This window comes from Notamacropus eugenii, chromosome 6 (assembly GCF_028372415.1).
Source record: "Notamacropus eugenii isolate mMacEug1 chromosome 6, mMacEug1.pri_v2, whole genome shotgun sequence".
NCBI classification, from domain to species: Eukaryota; Metazoa; Chordata; class Mammalia; order Diprotodontia; family Macropodidae; genus Notamacropus; species Notamacropus eugenii.
In genome coordinates, this window is record NC_092877.1 from 290,074,787 (window position 1) to 290,098,138 (window position 23,352).

The following is a 23,352-nucleotide window of genomic DNA, read 5'->3' on the forward strand; positions in this document are numbered from 1 at the left end:
AGAAGTTCTAGTAAGCTCAATGGGACCCTCCACTGCAATCTTTCCCTTTGCAAGACTTATTATTTGTAAAAGGCATTTTCTTTTATCTTATCAGGTGTCTTTTACTTCATTTGATGAACATTCATATTTTGTTGTTTCTGTGACTTTTAAAGCTATAATTTTCAAAATTACTTCTTAGTAGTGTATTTTCATAACTGAAATGTCAAGAACCATAAATTTGGAATTAGTCTTACCGTTAAAACCTTAATCAATGAGAAGAGGGAAATCAAGGTAGCGTGCTAGGAGATTAGGGCTTAAAAAACATGGATTCTAGTTCCAGCTCTGCTATTATTTAAACTATATGACCTTGGACAAATCCCTTCATTTCTCTGAGATGGCTTCTATTTCCTCATCTCTAAAATAAAGGAATTGGACGGATAAATTCTGAAGTCTTTGGGGTGATATGACCATAAATGTAGAGTTGGATGGTTCCTTAGAGATCATCCAACCCAAACCCCTCATTTTATAAATGAGGAAGTGAGACTGAGAAAGGTGAACTGACATGCTCAACATCCCACAGGTAACAAGTGACATGGATGAGACTTGAATCTATTTGTAAACTTGTTATTAGTCATCATCATCACTAACATTTTTTTATTTTGTATTTTTTGAAAATACAAGTTTGGACCACAGGAGAGTTTACAAGAATGCAAATGAATGGTGGAGCTGTGAGCTCATCCAACCATTCTGGAGAGCAGCTTGGAACTATGTCCAAAGGGCTACAAAAATGTACATACCCTTTGACCCAGCAACACCATGTCCCCAAGAGATCATAAAAATGGGAAAGGGTCCCACATGTACAAAAATATTTATAGCAGCACCCTTTGTGGTGGCCAAGAACTGGAAATCAAGGGGATGCCCATCAATTGGGGAATGGCTGAATAAATTATGGCATATGAATGCAATGGAGTACTATCGTGGCATAAGAAATGATGAACAAGAAGACTTGAGAGAGGCCTGGAAGGACTTACATGAGCTGATGCTGAGTGAAAGGAGCAGAACCAGGAGAACTTTGTGCACAGCAACGACCATAGTGCATGAGAGTATTTTCTGGTAGACTTGGAACTTCATAACAACGCAAGAACTTAAAAAAAAAAAAAATTCACGATGGTCGTCTAAGGCAAAATGCCTTCCACGCTCAGAGAAAGAACTATGGAATTCATTCGCATGTGTGTGTGTGTGTGTGTGTGTGTGTGTGTGTGTGTGTGTGTGTATTATGTTTTGATTTGTTATATGATTTCTTCCATTTATTTTAGTTCATCTACACAGCATGACTATAGTGAAAACATATTCAATAAGAAAGCATGTGTAGATCCTATATAGAATTGTATGCCGTTTTTAGGGAGGGGGGTAGGTAGGGGGGATAAAAAAATCTAAGTTTTATGGTGGTGATTGTAGAACATTAAAAATTAAAAAAAGAATGCAAACGAAGTTTCTGAATCTCTTTAAAGGGACAGACTTTAGATTCATCTATTATCATACACAATCACCATATTAGTTAGAAACCAGTTTTACTCGTTTTTGTAGGTGGTCTTTATTTACCACCACTTCTTGGTTCTGTTTTAGCAGCTGGTGGTCTTGAAAGTAATATTGCTGCACTTTACAAATATTCACCATTTAGCCTAACAATGCTATGTGTTGAACACAGGCTTTAACCTAGCTCTCCTGATTTTCTTTCTAGAAAGCAGGGTTTGAGGAGGGAGGAGAAAGAGAGGGGGAAGGTGAGGGGGAAGAATTTATATAAGAGTTTCCTTTTGGGACAGTATTTTCTGCGATTGGGGAGGAGTGAGGGGAAAGTCAGGTGGGGATACATGGCACTATATTCCCTCAGCACTGAGAGGCCTGGCAACCTGCTGAAGAGACAGAAATTCAAGGATAATAAAGGCTCATAAACAGAAATGTCCCCAAGAACGTCTCATCCCAAGCAAGGTTCAATTAAAACCATGGACTAAACCCATGACCTGGTTTTGAGCAGCACACAGGACAAATGTCAAGTTACCAGTTCATCTGTTTATTTTCTTGTTCTTCATAATAACTTTGCCTGTGCCATTTAACAGGATTTTTATTTAATAATTTACTTTTAGCTATCTTAATAAAGAGTATTTTTACAGTCAGGAAAGCTGTGATTTTTCTGATTCTTAACGGCCAAGGACAGATAAAATTGGAACTCCATGAATGTGACTCTCTGCTGCCACCTAGTGGCAATGGACACCTGGCCAGAGTATGGGAAAGCAATCCAGAGGTCCTAGCAGAGGTAGGAAACCTGCAGCCTCCAGGCCATCGGATGCCTTCTGGGTCCTTGGGTGCAGCCTTTTGACCCAGTGCAAGTTTTACAAAATAAATCCTTTTATGAAGGGGATTTGTTCTGTGCAGTTTGGATTCAAAGGGTCGCACTTGAGGACCTAGAGGGGGTGTGACCTCCAGGCTGCAGGTTCCACACCCCTGGACTAGGGGAAATTCTATCCAAAATACAGAGTAGACAAGTCTACTTTTAACTCATCATGTAATCAGCCCCAGACAAAAGGAAAGAGTTCAGTTCTCAACATTTGCCTTTTGACAACAGGAACAGAAAAGTCCCTTGGTCCCGTAGCTAGTCAGTGTCATGTAGCTAAAGCCAGCCTTTATAAAATCACAGAATTGAAAGGATCTTCGTGGCCATTCAGAGAAGCTTTACCACAACGTGGATCCTCTTGCTTGAAGGCTGTCAGTTCCAGATATCCAAAAAACTTTCCTAGGTGGGAGTTGGGAGGTGGAAAGGGATGAGGAATCCATTTTTGGACACCTCCAAATGAGTCAGTCGATCAACAAGCTTTTACTAAGCACTTATTACATACCAGGCAATATGCTCAATATTGGGGGTATAAAGAAAGGTAAAAACATAGTTCATGCCTTCAAGGACTAATGAGGAAGGTATCTTATAAATAATTAGGTATATGCAAGATTTACAGAGTAAGTAGAAGGAATTCTCAGAGAGGAAGGTACTAGTATCTGGGTGAGGGACCGAGAAAGGTCTTCCACCAAAGATAGAATTTGAGTTGAGTCTTAAAAAAATAAAAAGGGACTAACTAAGATGTGGAGGAAAGAGAAAGGATGAGATGGAATGTTATATGTGAGGTCATTGCAACTGGATCACAGAGTGTATGGAGAGTGGTAAAGTATAAGATGTCTGGAGAGGTAAAAAAAAGTCAGCTTGTGAAGAGCTTTAAAGGCCAAAGAACTTTGTATTTGAACCTAGCAGCAATAGGGAGCCACTTGGAGTTTATTGAGTAAAGAAGTGATATGGTCAGACCTACACTTTAGGAAAGTCACTTTGGCAGCTGAGTGAAGGATGGATTGAAGAAAGAAGAGATTTGAAACACGCAGACCAATTAGAAGGCTACTGCAATGGTATAATTGGGAAGCAATGAGAGCCAGTGGTGGCTGTATGAATAGAGAGAAGAAGACACATATGAAAAATTTTTAAAGGTAGAAACAGCCAGATTTGTCAATGGATTTGGATTTGTGTGGTTAGAGAAAATGAGTCATTGAGGAAGATTTCAGGTTTTGAGCCTGGGTGACTGGAAAGATTATTGTGTCCTCATCAGCAATAGGAAAGTTGGAAATCTAGAGGGTAAGGGGAAAAAGATAATGAATTGTATTTGAAACATATTAGATTTGCTATGTCTATAGGACAGCAGTTCAAGCTGTCCAAAAGGTAGTCAGTGATACACATCTGGAGCTAAGGAGAAATACTGTAACTAGATGTACAGATTTGGAAATCATCTGCATAGAGATGATAATTGAACTCATGTGAAGTGATGAGATCATCAGGTGATAATGGTATAGAGAGAAAAGAGAAAATGGTCCAGGAAGAAACCTTATAGGACACCCCTAGGTAAAGAACATGACAGAGAAAAACTCAGCAGAAAAGACTGAGGAGTGGTCAGGGAAGTAGGAGAAAAACCAAGAGAGATTCTCCAGAATGAAAAAGAAAGATCATCAGTGACAACTGCTAGAAAGAGGTCAGGAAGGATGAGGAAATTTCTTCTTTGTGTTTACCCCTCAGATTTCTATCTATTCCTCTTTTTAAGACCTATTGACACATTAAATTCCCCTTCCATGTGAAAGCTCTACAAATACTCAAAGACAGCTTTCATATCCACCATAAGTTTTCTCTTTCCCCAAACTATACACACAGATGCACACACGCATACACACCCATGTATATATAAACCTACCTATCTCTCTTTTGGAAGCAATTGGGATTAAGTGACTTGCCCAGGGTCACAGTGTTAGTAAGTGTCTGAGGCTGGGTTGGAACATAGGTTTTTGTGACTCCTGAGTCAGTTCTGTATTCATCATGCCACCAAGATGGCCCTGTCTCTCCATTTGTCCTCTTCTCTTTATCTTACTGCCAATCAATCCCTCTCTCTGTTTGTCTCCACCTTTCTCTCTCTCTCTCTCTCTCTCTCTCTCTCTCTCTCTCTCTCTCTCTCTCTCTCTCTCTCTCTCTCTCTCTCCTTTCCCTCTCTCTCTCTATATATAGATAGACAGCTATAGCTATAGCTACATAGATATATCACCCTGGTTTCATCAACTGATACCATATGGCATAGACTCAAGCCCTTCATCATCCCAGTTGTCCTCCAGACTTCAGCTCCAACTTATCAATGTCCTTCATCCTTTTCCCCCTCCTTTCTTTCCCCCTTTTTCTCCCTTCTTCTACATTTCCTCTGACCCTTCCCTTCTTTCTTTCTGTTTCTCCCTCCCCTCCCCATCTCCTTCCCTCCCTTTGGCTTCCCTTCTCCCCCCCAGCAATAATCTCCCTCCTTCTCCTTCCCTCTCTGTCTCTATCTTGGTCTCTGTCTCTCTCTATCACTGTCTCTCTCTCTCTCTCTCTCTCTCTCTCTCTCTCTCTCTCTCTCTCTCGTGCATGTGTGTGTTTGTGTGTGTGTGTATCTGAATAGATTATGGAAGGCCTCAGACTTCGGATTGAAGAGTATTTATGAGAGACAAAAATGGCAGCAGAACCAGAGTGGCATATAAGACTGAGCTTGAGTTGTTGACTTGGTGTCACTGGATCCAAGTTCAAATACAGGTTCTTCCTTTTTATAACCTATGTTACCTTAAGCATTTCAAATGAACTCTCTGGGCTTCAGGCTCACCCTGTATGAAGTGAGAGGGCTGGCTTAGGTATACCCATGAAGTCCCACTCAGGTCTAGATGGATCGATGATCCTATGGTTTCTTTTACTCAGTATGCATTGGGCAGCATAGGTGGAGTATGATTTGGCTGGCCTGTACATTAAGATTACTCTTCTAGCACTTGTGACAGATGGACTGAAAAAGGGTAAGAATGCAAGAAGGAAAAATAATTTCTACATTATTCTTAAGGAGATTTCTCCACAAGCCAGTATTTTTTGATAATTTACCATGTTTTATAAAAGCATTTATATCCTAAAATGAATCAGCGGATAACCAACACCACACAGGAAACCCCATGTTTTGAAGAAGGAGTCTAAAAAGGTATTGGATTCTTTCTGTCCTCCCAAAGACGGGTTGCTGCCTTCTCCTGTGGTTGATCTAATCTACTCATCTGTGCAAATCTTGAGAAGTGACTAAAAGCAGGATATTATAGAATCTTTGTTCTCTGGGGAAATAAACAACACACATGAGCTGCTTCAGAGGCATAGTCAATAGGGAACCATCTAATTTTACTCATCCTTCAGCAAATGAAGAGAAGCAAATGCAAAATCTCCAACTCCGGGGCTGTGCTATAGACTTGTGACGCTCCCTAGAGGTCTTCAAGCATGCAAAATAATGAATGGATTATGCTCACACACAACTAATTTTCTCATTTCTGGAAGATCATACAGGAAAGATTCTTCATTTAATAACTAATCAGAGTATAGCTCACTATAAATTAGCAATATTCCTTAGGCTGTTTAACCATTTCAGAATATTATACAAAGGAAATTGTAATTGGATGGTAATCATTTATAACTTATTAGATGTAAGAGTGAAGTATTTGGCAAGGAGCACACTTACACTCACTTCCACAATGCCACCATCCACCACACACACACACACACACACACATTCACATATACACTCACAAAGCTAGATGGCTCAGTGGATAAAGAATGTTGGGTCTGGATCTTAGAAGACCTGAGTTCAGATCTAACCTCAGACACCAGCTATGTGATCCTGGGCAAGTCATTAAAACCTCTGCTTGCCTCAGTTTCCCCAACTATAAAACAGGGATAACTATAGTACCTACCTCCAAGAATTGTTTTGAGAATCAAAGGAGATACTTTTGTAAAATACCTGACACTCCATTAGATTGTAAGCTTCTTAAAGCCAGGGATTATCTTTTGCCTTTTTGTATCCCCAGTGCTTGGCACAGTATCTGACACATAGTAGAAATTTAATAAATTATTATTTATTAATAATAAGCAAGGGATCTAATTATACAAGCATTTGTTAAGTGCCTATCATGTTTGGAGCACTCTGCTAGACGTTGGGGGTGGTACAATATTTAACACAGAATCCTCCTGTCTGACAACACACAACCTACCCACATCTGTCATGAGGTAAACTTCCAGATTCCTTGGAGGACACAGAAACATGGCAGTCAGGTCAGTTGAGGGCTGTGCTAAAACTTTGAGTATCATCTTGACTCTTCTAATCACCTGCCTTCATCAGTGTGCCACAGTGATACAGTGCCTGATTCATTGTCCAATGTTTGACATACTTCTCTATCGTATTATTTTTCCTGTCCCAATGAAATTAAAATCCTGATTTCCAAAGAGCAGATATGCTTCCTCAAGTTCAGCTGTCAACTCCTTCATTTCCATTCATCTCAGTTCTATCCCAGTAATGTCCCACTCTAGATCTGTCTTTCCACTCTATCATTCAGACTACCTGCTCCATGATTAACAAACCTGTTTTTATACCTTTAACCCAGAATCTTCTATTTCTATTCTTACGCTATCCATCTTTTGGCGTTCACTGCCTGGCTCTCCTGGGTGCATGGTCACCCTTTCTAGTACTAACTGCTCCTTCACTTACATTTATGTGTTAATGTTCCCTCAAATATCCTAACTTCCCAGTTCTTCAATCTACTCAGCCTCCATGTCTCATTACTTCAGCCCACCACAATTATAATAAGGGATGCCATCACCCACAAATGTTTCACTTCCATATTCATGAACTCTGAAATTATAAGATCAAAATATTTTATCTTTCTATCTTTACCTGTGTCTAACTCCTCCTAAGCCTACCCCGCATCTTCACCAAGACCTCCATTCCTTAATAATATTTCACACCATCATCCCTGCCCTGACTATAATTTCTTCCCTTCACAATCTCTGCCTCCTGGTGGAATAGTTTTAACTCTACATCATCCTCTATTGTCTAATGAGTTCTTGCCTAGTACTATCATCAATCATGATGATTCCTTGCCAAACCCTAATCCTGAATTACTCCTATCATCCACTTCCTTCATTCCTACTCAGATATTGCTCAACAGAACTGGAGGAAATTACAAAATTGTGCTGACTAGATTTGCTGCAAATGTGTGGTATCTGATCTCATTAGGGCTCTTACCGAACCAAGACAAATCTCTTGGTATTCCTTGATTCTGTATACTACTCACCACAGTGGCTCTTTCCAACCTTCTCTTCTCTTTTTAAGATCCCACTCCAACCCGACCCTATCCTCACATATGAAGATACTGTCTCATAATTCACAGAAAACAGTAAGGCCATTTGCTAAGTTCTCTCTCATTTCCCTTTCTCCTCTCCTTCCATCCATTTGACATCATCTTCCAGAAATGCCTCCACTCTAGCGTCTGAGGAAAAGCAGTCCTTCGGCTTGCCAAGGCTAACCAATATGTACCCCAAATCCCACTCCCTCCAAGTTTTCATATCAGATTATCCCCATTATCACCCTCTGATCCTAATTTTAAATTTCTGTTTCTTCTTTCCTTCCTGAGGATAAACACACCCAATATCCTTCATCCTTAAAAACCCTCACTAAATTCTACCTTCTAATCAGTTGCCAGATCTTGTCACGTCTTTCTCCACAGTTCTATATATTCACATCCCCCATTCTCCAATGAATAAACTCCAATGACTCCTTATTACAGCTAGGATCAAATGTAAATTCTTCCATTTTTTCTCATTTAAAGTACTTCACAACTTGACTCCTTCTTATCTTTCAAGTCATTATTCCACCTGACACATCCTACAGGGGTTGACATATCAGACAACTTGTTGTTCCTCACATAAATTCTATCTCCCACACTCATGCCTTTACCCTGGCTGCTTCTCAAGTTTACAATGATTTCTCTTCTCACCTTCTCCTCTTAGAAACACTGATTTCTTTTAAGAGTCAGCTTAAACACCACCATCTACAGAAAGCCCTCCTTGTCTCTTCTACTGTCTCCTGTTACTCTATTTTCCATCTCTTATCACACATGTAACTATATATATATATGTGTGTGTGTGTGTGTGTGTGTGTGTGTGTGTGTGTATGTATGTTCTCCCAATTAAAATATAAGCCCTTTGAGGGCAGGGACAAGGTTTGCTTTTACCTTCATTTCCCTGCTGCTTAAAACAGAGACATTTAGGTGATTAATAAATACTTATTCATTGGCAAATTGCATTCTAGCTAAAATTGAGATTCTCATTTCTTTAAAGCTCCTGCTACTAGATCCTGCTGCTTTCCAGATCAAATCACCTGTCTTTGTGTCGGGGCGTCTGTTCCTAAAGGCTTTTGAGAAAACTTTCAGTCACCTAGAGAAGACTGTTTGAACACCTTAGACTTATCTACAAGGTTCTCTAAATACTGTGCCACCTACTGTGCTCCAGTCCATGACATCCCTAAACACTGCCATCCCAATTTCATGCCTTTGATCATTTCTGGAATGTGCCCCCCTTCTCTCTAACCCCTGATGAGACACTGTAGAATATGGTAGAGTATGCTGCAGCTGAAGGCAGAAGTCAAATGGGCTCATATCTCCTCTGTGAGACATATGAGTCCAAGCAAAAGTCCTTCACCCCTTGGAGCCTTAGATCCCTTGTCTGTAAAAGAGAGATAACAACACATGTAGAATGATTGCAAGGCTCAAATGAGCTAATACATGTAAAGTACCATGCAAACCATAAAACTTCATAAACGCGAGTTGGTTTGTTTTTTCATAAATTTCTCAACTCCTAGTGCAAATGCTAGGCTCTTGCTTGCATGGCTGTATCAGTCATGTATATGTTGTACATTTCAGGCATCCAGACTTTTACAAATACCTAAACCTTCATACCCAAGCGCGTGCAGCATATAATTATCATGTCCTTGCTAATACCCTAATCCAAGCAAGAACTGCCCTAGACTACTAACTTCTTTAACTTAATGGCCACCTCCTAGCTCTTCCTTTCTCCTCTCTCCTCTTGCTGCTGATCCAACACTGTGTTTGGTATCTGATCCCAAAATAGTGCTTTAGAGTTACCAAGCAACTTTATACACATTGTCTAATTGATCTTCACGACAACCTTGTGAGTTAAATAGCGGAGGCATTATTATCTGTTTCCATTATTATCTGTTGGGTAAGGCTGTGCAGGTGCATGGGGGAAACATTCCCATTGACTTTTCCCCTCAGGGCTATATTGAAATAAAAACAGGTGTGTTTTATGGCATAATAGTCCATGGGGAGCAATTCTCATTGGCCCTTTCCAGGAAGAGAAAGGGAGGGCCAGTGGGAATGTTTCCCCAGGGTATGGTAGCATACTTGGTCCATATTCTACACACAACTCTCTTCAATTTACAGGTAAGGATACTGGGGCTTGACTATGTTTTGTGACTTGCTAGGGATAACACAACTAGTACATGTCAAAAGCAGTGTTTGAACCAGGGTCTTCCCATTTTTACATCTAACATCCTATCCACCCACCCTATTTCATGCTCCTTCATTCATTTTCAAATATAATGCTATTGTTTTAAAGGGGTTGTAATGTTTTATTATAAATCAATAAACACTTATTAAGCACCTACTATGTCCCAGTCACTGTAAGTACAAAAATAGGCAAGAAAAAAAAATCCCTGCTCTTCAAAAGAATTAATGGGGGAGACAACACACACACAAATATATACAAGGCAATAGGAAATAACCAACAGAGTGAAGACAATGGAGTTAATAAAGGATTACATTATAAAATTTTAAAAATTAAGTGAGTGGAAACTTCATGATTCTGACCTAGATCTTAGAGAAAAGGATACTAAATGTGGGGACAAGGCAGCTAGGTGGTACAGAGGAGAGAGTGCAGACCTACAGTTAGGAAGACTCATCTTTCTGAGTTCAAACCTGGTCTCAGACAATTAGTAGCTGTGTGACTCTGGGCAAATCATTTTACTCTGTTTGCCATAGTTTCCTCATCTATAAAATGAGCTGGAAAAGGATGGCAAACCACTCCAGCATCTCTGCCAAGAAAGCCCCAGATGGGGTCAGGAAGAGTCAGACACAACTAAAACAATGGAAAAACAAAAAAGTAGGGACAGTGATAACAAAAATCTCAAAGGCAACAACAAGTATAATCTATCTAGGACTAATAAGAAAAGACACATGATCAGAATTAAAGGTAGAGTCTACACTGGGAAATGGTGGGAAACGTTTGACTAGGTATGGGGGAAGGAGATTGTAGAACACCTTGAAAGCCAATCAAGTAAGTCAGTCAATTGTTCAATTAACAAGCATTTATTTAAGTGATTACTATGGTTCAAGGATACAAATAAAGGTAAAATAGTCCCTACCACCAAGTAGTTCACATTATAAGGGGAAGATAACATGTGAGCAACTAGGTACATATAAGAAATATACAGAATATAAGGAAGGAAATCTGAGACAAGAAGACATTACCAGTTGAGTGGACCAGGAAAAGTCTCCTACAGAAGATGAGATTTGAACTGAGTCTGGAAGAAATCTAGGAAAGCTAAGAAACAGAGCAACCCAGAAATAAGGCACAGCCAATGCAAACACACAGAGATGAGAGATGAGGCATCATGTGTGATGATTTCTAAGCCCATATTCCTAGACATGGGGATGTAGAGGGGAGTAAAGTACATGAAATCTGGGAAGAGAGGACAGATCAGATTATGAAAAGCTTCAGCAATCAGGTGCCAAAATTAAGTCCTGAAAGGGGATTGCTATGATGTAAGAATTTTAGAAAAAAATTAGTCTGGTAGATGAATTGGAAGAATGAGAAGCTAGATACAAATATAGCAATTAGGTGTCTGTTGGGGACACATGGGGAGACAAAAGCCTGGACCTGAGTGATAACAGTGGGGATGGAAATAGGGATCAGGGCAAGGAGACACATAGAGCTATAGTGTGATAAGATTGTAACAGATCAGATTCAGGAGGGGAAGGTATAGGAAGAGAAGAAGGTATAGGAAGGTATAGAAAAGACAATGCCAAAGTATCTAGCTGGGGAGAAGAGCTCATTGAGTGGTAGTACTGTAGATAATAGCCTTAATAAAAGAATATTTGAGCACAAATTAAGTAAGGTTTGGGGAAAGCCCCAAATGCTTCCAACAACGTCAACACAAGGAGAAAAAGAAAACATAAGGAAATAGGTCACTCCTTCAAAAAACAAGTCTAAACTCCTCAGCATCCATACCAGGCATCCTATGAAGTTTTGATAAAAATGGTAGAGAAGGAAATCCAGCCTCACACTAGACAGGCACCCAAATGCCAATTCAAACCCAACTAATAAGCAGAGAATGTATGCCCTCACACGTACACATCCAAACACTCCTAATTGTTCTACAAACAAAAAACAAAAAGTAGAGAGAAGAGAGAAGAAAAAACATTGCCACTAGACTATTACCATGCATCTGTTTCTTAAAAGCCTTTGCCACAGCATTCCTATCAGTGTGACTATTGTGTTTCCCCTCAAACACAATCAGCAAATCATGGCAAACAAGCTTACAGACTAAGGCAACGCTTTAGTTGTGAAGAACAGGAGGAAACTTTGTTAGCTTGTGCTTTCTGCCTGGGACTGTCACTTGTAAATCACCAAGCAGAGTTGTGAACTCCCTGGAAGTGAATTTGAGCACCATCCCTGCAGGATGTCCATTCCACATGCATTTATGATTTGCTCCCTATAAAACTGGTTTCTTGCCATCTGTTTGGAATTTGTCATCTTTAGTTTGCATTACCAAAAACAGTAAACTAGATTGACATTAAACAGGCAGTTTAAGGCTTTATTTCCACCAATAAATTTCTTCATAACCATTCATCTAAACACTATATACCTTTCCCCATTCTCTTTATCCTGACCTCTTAAAGTACCACTCCAGTACACAAACATTTCTTGGGCTCATCTTTACAATGTGTACTCCAGTATATTTCTGATAAGAAGCATCTTCTCTTATTTTAGCCTACTATCTTGAGCTTTCTGCTATGATCGGTAACTAAACCATCACCTGGCTTTTTTTTTTCCTTTCTCATTTTTTTTTTCATTCAAAGCTCATTATTCCTTCAACAGAACCTCATTTCCTAGACCACTTTATTTAAATCCCTCCTAAATGCTCATTTGTAACCCACCCATGAAGGCCTCTTCTGGTGATAATTGTTTTCTAAAAATGGAACCTTTCACCCCTAACAATCATCTCCAGAATCATCCATACTCTGTGTGTTTGTCTAAATTGTTTGTCCAATTTAGCACCTAAGGAAAGGGAAGTTGACTCCTCTCATTCTCAATAAATTATTTGTCTTTCTTTTATGGCTCATTCTTACTTGATTGCATTTCATTATTTTATATTAGTTTTTTGGTTTTATTATCTATTGATCTGCCCTCCACTTAATTCCTACTCTGATGCCTGACCATGACATGGAACTGAATTTGTGAGGGCAACCCCTGTCAAACACAAGTTCTGGAAGGTTCTGCCAATCTACAAAGACATTAAGACTGAAAGAATGCATATCTGTTTTCTAATGGACAAAGTTCTGAAAGACTTGTCATCAAAAGCTTGGCTGGAAGCTGATGAATTTTTCACCCTCATAAAAATTATCCATTAAATCTTATCATAAAACCACAGATTGAGAGCTGTCTTTTACAACTCTCTCAGTTTACAGATAACACTCAGAAAAGGTATGATGGCCCAAGGTCATGTAATTAGTCATCAAATAGAAGAAGTAGAATTCAAATCCAGGTCCTCTGACTAAATTTGGCACTCTGCTCATAGACTTCTTAAAGAAGTTATGAACTATATTATTATAGATGATGAAATTAGGTATGCTTAAAGTATATTTTGAAAATAATCCCAAATTCTTTCTTCTGCATACAAAATGCCACAAAAAGCATGTCCCCTGGAAACATTTGTTAGAACAGTCTCTCTTTAGCCTGTGTACAGATTTTCCTGGGCATCCATGTTTAGGCTTAGTTACTATATAGAATTCCTTGGTCATCCCCAAAAGACAAATCCTTTTCTACATGATGTAAGGTGAATTTGATGTAGAATAACAGTTTGGAACCATGGAGCATTATACAATAATCACTACTTACATCCTACTCATTTCCATCCCCTCTCCACCTTTGACATTGAACCCAAATGGGGACTCCAGACCCAAATATTCCTTATAACTTTTCACAGAGAGGGCTCTATTTTAATCCCACATAGTATGGTCTCTTCATAGTTAATTTCCTTCCTCCTTGAGTACAAAAAAGAACTAATTGGAATCACTAAAAAAACACATAATTCCAATGATCACTTTCCCTTCATCACTCAAACTACATCTTCCTATTTCAATTTAATGAATTCCCATCTCATCATTTACTCAGGCTAGAAACTTGGAGTTACCTCCTTCTATCTCAATATCCTATATCCACCTAGTTTCTAAGTCCTGTCCATTTTATCTCTAAATATTTCTCACTTCTGTCCTCTATTTTGCCTTCCCATTGACATTACACAAGTTCAGACCCTCATTACTTCTTATCTGACTTCTTAGAAAGACTCCTTGCCTCCAGTCACTGCCCCCTCCCATCTCAATTCCAACTACTCCCTCCTGCCAGGACAAACTGCCAAAATCACACTTCTGATAATGTCACTCATAGTTAGGAAACATACATACATGCATATATGTATATATACATATATATATGTTTGTATGTATACAAATACATATGTTTGTATCTATAGACATATACACATATGCTCAGAAAGACTGCCAACCAGCAAGTATTTATGAAACTCATAATATGTAAACATCCAAACCAGAACTTTTTCAAAAGGCAAAAACAGGTCTTGCCTTCAAGAAACTCCATTCTAATGAGGAAGACAGCATACAAGAAATAAGTACATCCAATACGCAGAGAGAGTGGATAGAATGTAATCTCAGAGGGAAGGCACCAGCAGTGAGGTGGTCCAGGAAAGGCTTCTTGTAGAAGGGTAGGGTTGAGTTGAATCTTGCAGGAGGCTAGGAATCTGAGTGAGGAGGGGGCTATTCTAGGCATACTGGACAGCCAGTGAAAAGGCACAGTTGGGAACAAGTCTTGTATGTAAGGAATGTCAAGGAGATCAGTGTATGAAGAGGAACAAAGTATAAGAAGATTGGAAAAGTAGGAAAGGACCAGGTTGTAAAAAACTGTAAAAGTTCAACGGAAGAATTTTGGTGGTCATATGAAACCATTCTGCTCTATGGTTGACAACTAACATTTATGAAGCACTTTGAGGTTTGCAAACTGCTCTGCATCTAATCATATCTGATCCTTACAACAACCCTCACAATAATAACTTAGTGTTATTGTCATTCCCATTTCAGAGAGGAGGAAACTGAGATTGAGAGGGTTTAAGTGACTTGTTCAGTATCATGAAGCTAGGGTCTGAGGCAACATTTGAACCGGGACCTACTCTCTGTCTGTCTCACCTAGATGTCCAGCCAGTTAGCTAGTAAACATTCAAACCAGGGCTCAAATGCATCTTCAGCATCAACAGCAGTGAATTTTAAGAACAATAAAACTCATGTTCATAAAGAGATTAAAAATTTTCTTTTTTTTAAATTTTTTTAACATTTTATTTCAAGTTTTGAGTTCTAAATTCTATCCCTTTCTCCCTCTTCCCTGAGATGGTAAGCAATCAGACATAGGTTATACATGTGAAATTATGTAAAACACTTCCATATTAGTCATTTTGTACAAGAATACTTGAATAAAAGAAAAGCATGAAAGAAGGAAAGTGAAAAGATTTTAAAGCCACCTTACATCCACTGTCTTACTTGGACCACACAAACCATGTGGAGTAGGGGTTCTTTCCATTCTCCTCTTTCTAAGGCAGGAAACTAAGACTCAGAAAGGTTACTGATTGCAATCACTCAGCTAGTAAGAGTTTGAGACAAGAGGTTCACCCAAGGCTATCTGACTCTAGGTCCAACCCTTTGGCCAGCATGCCCTGGGACACAACATTATTTCTTGTTTCATCTAAGTATTTCTAGAGCCCAAATCACATGAAATTCCTGCATTTAACCTTGATTGAGAATGAGTCATTCTAAGCCAAATGAGGATATCAAAGGTAATAAAAGAGTGTTAAGAGGCGGTATATTTTGTGCTAAAGGTGCTATATATGTACCCAGACCATGTTTTCTTTCTAAAGCCACTGGGCTGGTTGAAATTATTTTGGGATCAGGTAAACCCCCTGGAGTCAGTTGATATGGGTATAAGCATCTATGAGCTGCCTTTTAGGGAAGCCCTTCTGCCCCTCCTGCCACTCTGACTTGTTTTACCAACTTCATTCTTTCTCCAACTTTCTCAGGTCTTTACTGGGTCCCCAAGAACCACATATGATGTCTCTTCTCTTGTAAATAAGTTTCTTAAGACTCATTAAGATTTTGATCCTTTTCAACAGTCAAATTCTCATATTGCTTCCTATCCCTGTAGAATCCTCCTCCGAGTCCTGAGTTTCTGCACAGGGAGAAGGAGCAGGTGCAAAACAAGAAAGAACAAGAACAAATGAGAATCTGGTTTTTATTGTGACTATCCCTTATGTGAATATGTTTTTCATCTGCATACAATGAATTCAGGAAACATTTTCCTTCCTGCTCTGTATTCTCTTTGGGGAGCTGATGTCTGTCCTCACTAATGGGAAGCTCTGCTTAAGGTCTAATTCCCATTTTGCTATAAAGGGAGGTAAGCTGGTATACTAATAAAGGTTAATACTAGGCAAAGAAACTAGAATATGTCAAAGACTCCCCACGAGAGGCAACATGGAGCAAAGGATAGAGTGCTGGGCTCCAAGTCCAACAGTCCCAAGCTGAAATCTTACCTCAAGCACTTATTAGCTTTCTGGCCATGGCAAGTTACATAATCCATTCAAGCCTCTACAAATATTTTCCTCATCTCTAAATTGGGGATAGTAGGAATAGTACAATAGGGTTGTTGTGAAACTCAAATATATTTATAATAAAGCACTTTTTGTATTTCCAGTTTGTCAGGTATTATTACCCCGGTTTTTATCTAAATAACTCTCTTTTGAGGGGTTATCACTTAGCACTCAGAAAGCATCTTCTGTTGTATATGAGGGGGATAGGAAAAAGACCTGTGGTTTCATTGGGTAGGGAACTCCAAGGTGAGAAACCCCCCCAAAAATGCAGTTTGGCACCTTCTAGGCAAGTTACAGTTTCAAAGAGCTGCTTAGAGCATTGAAAGTGTAAGTGACTTGCCTAGGGTCCCACAACCAATATGTGCCAGAACTGGACCTTGAACCTTACTATTCCGAATGTCAAAGTAAGGTTTCCATCTCCTATGAGGTGCTATCTAGGGATTTAAAGGGACTTAAAATATGCTATCAGTTCCTGAATGGCACCAATGTATTCAGGGTGATGTTATTCTTATGTAAGATAGGTGCCTGCTGATTCTAAACCTGAATAAAGCAGGCTTGTGCACATGGGTACCAACATCATGGGAAGGGAAGGGAAGGAAAGGGAATGGATGGAAGGCTCAGGTAAGAAGATGAACCTCATCCATGCCAATACTTTAACAAAGGGCAGTCCTACAAATATAGATTGACACTCCTAAGGATTCATGAGATCCAAGGCATCATTCACTTCATCATTCATACTCAGGATGCTGTTTCTCTGCCAGTCAGACATGATACCCTCTGCTCTCAGTATTCTAGTCTATTCTTGCCATTTTATTTTTTGGTTCGACCAGGTAAATGTGTTTCCAAGCAGTGACCATCTTACTAGGATGGCAAAAGTAAATAAGAAAAGTATTCAAACTAGATCAGAAAAGTAGCAGCCTTAGTAAGAAGGGGCATTTAAGAAGGGAAGAGATCCCTCAGCTGAATGGTGGACATTTTCTGACCAATAAGCATTGGATATCATTTGCAATTTTTAGTCTATAATAATAGCACATGTTTAATATGCTTTATGCATGAGAAATTAGTATTTTTCTCCGCAAAAACAGTAGTGCAAACTGCCATTTTGTAGAGGAAATTGAAGTGATTACCCATAGTCACATAACAAGAAAATGCAAGCCTAGTGAAAGTATGCAGCAAGTTTAAACTCTGGGGGTAAAAATGAAAGAAACCATCTTATTTTAGATGTCTACTAGGTATCAGGAACTGTGCAAAGTGCTTTATAAATATTATCTCATTTGATCCTCACAACAGAAGAATCAACTCTCTGAAAGGGAGGCACTATTATTAATCCCTTTTTACAGTTAAGGAAACTGAAGGAAATGGGTTAAGCCTTAAAGCTAGTAGGTGTCTGAGGCCAGATTTGAATTAAGATATTTCTGATTCCAGGCCCAGTGTTCTATCCACTGAGCCACCTAATTGCTTGTGGGAATGAAAGTCATAATTAATATGTCTTTCCCCCTACTAACTGAGAAATATATTTGCCTTAACCTTCAATGGGGTCCAAACCCTGGAATAATTGGTGTCTTATGAAAATAGTTGTGGTTGCTGTAGTAGAAAGACCCCTTGAGTTTGAATCTCCCAGCTTGATATTGGTCAACTGTGTAACTCTGGACAAATTTCTTAACTTGTTATATTTAACTTAATGTCTTCTTTCCTCTCCAGGTTGACTCTTAACTCTCCCAGACTTTTCTACAATGACCAAGAAACCTCTTCACCATGGAAACTCACTCAAACCCTGTTCTTTGCACACTGGAAGTATCTGCTGCTTCTGCTTCCTCTTCCTCCGATTGCCCATCTCCTCCCAGAACTTTTGTTTTAAAGCAGGCTCCCAGGCCCCCCATCTATTCATTCTTGCCAAGAGTGTACTCTTGACTCTCTGAGTTTCTCTACAATGTTGCTTGAACCAGGTATTTTCATCTCCCCCTCATTGCCCCTTTCCATTTGGTTGTTTTTCAGTTGTTTTTCAGTCATACCTGATTCTTAGTGACCCCATTTGGAGTTTTCTTGGCAAAGGTACTGGAGTAGTTTTCCATTTCCTTCTCTAATTCATTTTACAGATAAAAACATGCAGACAAACAGGGTTAAGTGACTTACCCAGGGTCACATCATCTTCCATTTTAGCTTCCTTTGATGTGTTGTCTTCCATCTGTAGAATATAAGCTCCCTGAGGGCCAGGGCTATCTTTCTGATTATATTTTAGCACAATGAATGGCAAGAGAGAGGATTTACTGCTAATTGATGCAACTTGACTTGACTCCACATCTCTAAGTCAATTTTTCTCTACTATAAAATGATATGGTTGAATTGGCAATTACCAATATCCTTTCTAGCTTTAACACCTATAGTTGACAATATTTTCATTTGTCTTGCCCAGTGACAATGTTTTGTAGCAACGGAGGCAAACTAGCGTGTGCCAGAATCTCCAGCATGCCACCAGTTTGGCCATTGTCCAGTAGCATTTCCCTGGAAAACATGCACGATACCTAGCAACCTAATAGATCTCTAAGATCATAAATTTGTTCTGGGTTCCCTGATGATTGTAGAAGGCCCTTGCCATTCCTTCTGAACTAGGATTGTTTTTCAACCTATCAGCAGCTGTTCAAAAGCTCCAGAATTATACTTATTCAGGCATTCCTTTGCTATAGATTGATCCTGAACTAAAAGCAGATTTTCCTATTTCTCATATCAAATTTATCATATTAAAAAAAGAAAGACAATGAAGGAAATTATTTTAACAAGGTAGAACAGTAAATAGTACACAAGGCATTCCACCAGGAACATCTGAATTCAGATACAACATGATATACTTATTTCCTGTGCTACCCTGGGCAAGTCATAGCCTTTTGTTTGCCTCAGTTGCCTTCTCTGTAAAATGGAGATAATAAAAGCACCTGTCTCCCAGGCTTTTTGTGAGGATCAAATAACATAATAACTGTTAAGCATTTTGCATAGTGCTAGGGCATAGTAATCCTGTGAATTTTTAAGTGATTTGAGAAGCCTGGGTTCTATTATCATTCTTCCTTCCACTGTCTTTGAAAATGCAACTAGTATTCTCTAGGTAATTCAAAGAAGTACATGAGATATGTATGTACTGAACAGTGTATATTTATACAACAAAATAATTTCTTTGTAAGACTTGTAGGTAAAAAAAAAATGTAAGGAAAACACTGTATAATTGCTGTCTTGTAAGTTACACTACCACCCCAAGGGCTATTGCTCAAAATTATAAATAAAGATTCCATTGAAATATTAAGGAGCTTTAAAAATAACAAAAAAAGTTATCCAATGTTATCTCTTTTTACTGATTTCAGGCATAGTAAAAAACTGCCTCTTAATAAACCAAAGACAGCACAATAAATTCAAATTGCAACACAGATATAGCCCACCAAGGAAGCATAATTTTAAGACCCCAAGGTTTCTGATTAAAGTACTGTATGTAGCTGAAGGCAAAGAATAAACCTAGAGATAATTGCAAACATGGGTTTTTCTGAGTAGTTAATACATGGGGGAGAGGGGACAAAGGAAGATTTTTCAAAACAAAAGAAGTCCCTTTAAAAAAATAGCTCTTTAAAAATATGTGAAAAGCATCCCAGTGTTATATACAGACAATGGAACACTGATTTGGAAAACATATGTGCAAAAGGGGACAATGACGGATTAAAACTCATTAAAATTAAAGCAGCTCATTATGTGTTCTTAGCTGAAAAGAAAATGATTCTTTTGTGAAAACATGTATGCTCTGGGTTCCCCCTCCCATTTTCCTTTAAAGTACAGTGGGTGGGCAAGTTCATCACTTCTCACACTTCCCAGAGACTTTCTCCAATGTTGCTTTGAATAGAGGAAACTGTCATGGCACCCAAGCATCCAGGACACCAGAGGAACTTTGCAGTCAAAACTTTGTTTGGCCATCAACCCACCCAGCTGAGACAAAAAGGCAAAGAATACTGTCATTTCTGTCTTTGTGTTCTTTTTTTTTTCCTCCAGTGGAGAACTAATTAGCCTAAACTCATTTTCTTCTCTGTTCTTTTTTCTGATACCTAAAAGATCTAATTGAGGTTGCTGATGAATGTGGTTGGCAAAATATAAACTTGTGTGTGGCATGTCTTAAAGGATGCTGCATAGGGATTCTTCCAAAAGTGTTCTTCTATATGTTCAAAAGGAATCCTGTACAATAGTCTCATTGGAGTATTGTACATAAGCAAACATTCCTGCTAGTAAATAGACTTATAGCAAGACAAGATGCTGGACACTTCCAGCCTCCAGAGACAGATGAGAATGAAGTTTGGGAAATAAAGTTTAGGTGGTTTTTGTTTTCTGTTATTTTCTTCTCCCTCTGCCCTATTGAAAGACTTGAAGGGATTGAACAAGGTACAGAGGTCAACAAACCTCAAGTAAAGTAAGAACTGTCACAAACTGTGGTTTTTGAGAAAGGAAGAAAAAATCAAAGAGAGACAATAGGAAATCCTTGAGTGGTAATCCTTTGAAAGAGAGTTCAGGACTATGGCTTCCTCTCCCTGTCTTTAAAATGCTCAAGGTGTGATGATAGTGGGAATGGTAGTAACAGTGAAACAAATTAAATACATTTGCATTTCTGAAGATTTCTTTCCAGTTACATACCTAATCACAACAGTTTGTCGCATGTTTCTGAACTAATCACAAACGTTTCATTTATGAATACTGACATCTCCTAATTGATAAAGAAATAGATCTTGTATTCCTACTGCATTATAGTCATAACTCTAGGAACTGTGGAAGACACAAATCCTTCAAAATTCAGTATTTTCAATCAGTGTCCAATGTCCATACACATTTACTCTAATAACCATAAAGCCTGCTTTAAAATTTTTTTAAAAGGTAAAACACCAGACACAGAACAGATGTACATGCATGCCTTGGGACTAGTGCATTTTGAAACCTAGAAGGATTGCCTCATAATCCTGCTTTATTTTTAGGCACCTGTTCATGCAGCATACACCTGTGGCAGGTTTGGCAACCAATGTGTTTGCACGAGAGTCCCATAGCTTCAGAGGCAGCTTGGTGTCTACTCCCTGCTGTGAGATATTCCAGAACAGTATTCTGAGGCTAGCAATGTTTCCTCTGCCTTGGGCAATTATTTCACTAGAATGTGCAAAGCCTGTTTTCCACAGGGGACACAATTACCGAGGGTAATTGTGCATAGGCAAATACCTGCCTTTCCATTGGGTAGACATGGTAACACCCACGTTCAGGGGTACTATACTCCCTGCCTGGGGATTTGCTTAACATCTCATCTCTGAAGTAATTAGTACACTTAGGGTTTTTTAAAAATGTATAAATGCATCAAATTTTCACAAGGGATTTTTTTGGTTCTTGTCAAAATCTTTAACATAACAACCCATGAATTACAATAGGAAGTCACTGGAACATGGTTGTTGAATAGGAACACTTTGAAATGTCAGGCTACTTCTACTCAGAATTTGTAATGTTGACACTGTAAAAACTCAACCATAATATGACACAAAGATATGAAGCTGGGATGAGGCAATCAGGGCTTTACTCCTTATGGCACTTGAAAAAAAATAAATTCTAGTACCAGAGTAGCAAGAACAACTATTAAAAATAGCACACTAGCTGCACTCTGTTTCTCCCCGCTACAGGGGCCCCACAAGTGCCAACCTCATGCCCCAGGGATTAGTGTTCTGAGGGATCTCTCTTCTTCTTATAGAGTGGGAACTCTAGGTCTGGGATCTGGTTTTGTGCTCCTTGCTATTGTTAAAAATAACAGGAGCTGAGATGCCTTCACATGCCTCAGGTGAAACAAAATGTGTTAGAACTCTGACAACACCTCAGTAAAAGCACTCTGATATACTGTGATGAAAACATGGGAACTACCTGTAAAGCATCTTTCTAGAAGGCAGATACATCTATATCCCAAACTCACTATGTCACTTTCAAGAGATTGCATCCAGTGTAATTAGTTCTGCCTTAACCAGTAGAGACTGTATGACCATAGAGCACAAGGCATTCATCGTGGAGGATACAAACAGGACCAACATAATTCCTACCCTCTAGGAGCTTATAATCTGTATGAATGATGATACTGCTAAGATCAACCCAGGAACAAAGGAATGGAATGGAAATAACTCCTACCAATGATAACTTTCAATCTAGTTCATTAAAGGCAGTTAAAATACCCAAATCTAGGTATGGAATACAGATATAGTCATCTGCCATTCACCCATATTTATAGTTTTTAATTCATTTCTGTTCAATAATGTGCAATATACTGTGTTAGGTGATGGAGAGGTAAACAGAAAATGACATGACTTCTAACCTCATGAGCTTACTCTTTAGTCATCTTGAAACTACTTTCTATTCTCATATTTCCCATCTGTTCAGCAAAAGATGGTGAACACTGTGGACCATGTTGGATAGTGGGAACAAAGCAGACTGCCACATGAAATTCACCATGAATAATTAACATAGTAAGCAATGACCATGCAAAGAAGTAGGACAATGGACAATTGAACTAGAAGGATTTCTGCCTTCTAGTCCTATACAGATCAGGGATCTCCCTGGGTGAGTCCCTTGCCCTCTGGGAATTTCAGTCTCTTCATTTGAAAGACAGAGATAATAATAGCTGAGATGTCTACAGGCTGTCATGATGACTAAAAAAACAAGTATGTTAAAAAACATAGTAAAACCTCATTCTTTCACTCATTCATTCTTTCAGCAAAGATATACTAGGACCCTATTATGGGTGATGTATTTTGAATGGTGATGCAGGGCAGCAAGAAAAGATGTAGAATTTGTCTTTAAGAATTTTACTGTCTGGTATGGGTAAGAAGGCATGTACAAATGAATATATAATAAAATTAGAATGTGAATCATTTAATACAATTGAACATATATTTATCAACTACCAATTATATGTAGGTACTAAATAAGA